Source organism: Anopheles funestus (assembly GCF_943734845.2).
Source record: "Anopheles funestus chromosome X unlocalized genomic scaffold, idAnoFuneDA-416_04 X_unloc_24, whole genome shotgun sequence".
NCBI classification, from domain to species: domain Eukaryota; kingdom Metazoa; phylum Arthropoda; class Insecta; order Diptera; family Culicidae; genus Anopheles; species Anopheles funestus.
In genome coordinates, this window is record NW_026045148.1 from 148028 (window position 1) to 150000 (window position 1973).

Genomic DNA, 1973 nt, shown 5'->3' on the forward strand with positions numbered 1-1973 from the left:
TACTCTATCGGTACTTTTGGCCAACTTAGGCCAATTCAGTGCTTCTTGTGGGTACTCTATCGGTACTTTTGGCCAACTTAGGCCCATTCGGTGCTATTTGTGGGTACTCTATCGGTACTTTTGGCCAACTTAGGCCAACTCAGTGCTACTTGTGGGTACTCTATCGGTACTTTTGGCCAACTTAGGCCAATTGGGTGCTCTTTGTGGGTGCTCTATCGGTACTTTGGGACATATTATGTCCTTCGGGTGAACCTTCTCGATACCTCATGGGTACTTGTGGCCAACTTAGGAAAATTCAGTGCAACCTATGGGCCTTTGGAAATTGTTCCAACACTTTGGACTTAGAAAATTTTCTGGACTTAGAAAATTTTTTGGACTTAGAAAAATTTTCAACTTCTGTATCTTCTTCATCATGTTCCATTTTGTGGGACTTAGAAAATTTTCTGGACTTAGAAAATTTTTTGGACTTAGGAAATTTTTCAACACTTGTAAAATTTTTGTTCCTTCTTTGAAGAAGAATACTTTCCACTATTAGCTTCTTTCTCTTTTTCTTCTTAGTTGTCTTCTTATTTTCGGTCCGAGAGCGCCGACACTTGTAAAATAATCTAAGTCCGAAGACTTTTGGAATGAACCAAAAGTCAACGAACACAATACATCAACCCTATCAACATCAAGTGGCAACCCGAAGGAAGCGCAGCGGCCAGCCCATGTACAACGCGAAGTTGTAGCATGCAACCAACCAACCGCTAACCTCCAACGGCACTCAATGTATTCGTTACACATGGGCGCACCTGCACCACACTGTCGTGACCATCCAACGAGCCGTCGGTTCGGTCGTGTGTTACAAGCACCCCATCACATAGGCATAGAGTCACCACACAGTGTTCTTCAACACTCTCGTCACATGGTGCAAGTCACGGTACGCACCACCAATGTGCACTGGTTGGCCAATTCCAGCACACACGGGGCGCGCACGCGCAAGCACTAACCACCAAGCATGGGTCGCCTGAGAGGATCGATGCGAACGCATCTCTACAACTTGAAGCTCCCAGCCTGTAGTCCCGTCGTTTGCGGGCGGTCGTAGGTGTCGAAACTAGTGATATCCACAGTCGGCAAGCTCGTCCACCGGTGTTCCCAACATGTATGGTACTAACACGTGCAGCGCGAACCCGCCCTTTGCGGCCTAGTAGTAAGCGGGGATGAGACGCCAGTGTGCCAATGGACAGCACGGACGGTTCTCGGAGGGTTGTTAGGCCCGCTAGCTTACGACCACCTAATGGGTATAAGAAGCGCTATCAGCTCGGATTGGATACGACCTTAGAGGCGTTCAGGCATAATCCAGCGGACGTAGCGTCATACCATAGTCCGTTCGAACTAGTATTGAGCCAGTGGTCCGTACCTGTGGTTCCTCTCGTACTGCACAGGAATTCCGTTAAGATAGCGACAAACAATGCACACCAGTAGGGTAAAACTAACCTGTCTCACGACGGTCTAAACCCAGCTCACGTTCCCTTGAAAGGGTGAACAATCCTACGCTTGGTAAATTTTGCTTTACAATGATAGGAAGAGCCGACATCGAAGGATCAAAAAGCCACGTCGCTATGAACGCTTGGCGGCCACAAGCCAGTTATCCCTGTACCCCAAGCCGCTTCCTCGACTGCTGAACGAGCCATCGCGGTAATCATGGACTGGCTGGACCGGAACCGTCTCTCGTTGGCGCCAGAGAAGACGGAAATGACGCTCATCTCCACCCTGAAGCGTCATCCGGTCGTCAGCATCAACATCGGAGGCGTGGTCGTGCAATCCCAGCGCTCCATCCGTTATCTTGGAGTTTGGTTGCACGATCACCTGTCATGGTTGCCGCACGTTCAGCAGGCTGCAGCGAAGGCCATGAAGGTTGCGGAGGCCGTCACGCGCCTCATGCCGAACCACAGTGGACCGAAGTCGTCGCGTGCCCGACTGCTGGCGGCCGT

General features: G+C 50.2%; 1 pseudogene; it reads right to left on the bottom strand.

The window, feature by feature from the left end:
* Positions 1-983: 983 nt before the first annotated feature.
* The window catches only part of LOC125773210 (large subunit ribosomal RNA), a 5907-nt pseudogene continuing 4917 nt past the window's right edge, over positions 984-1973 (bottom strand).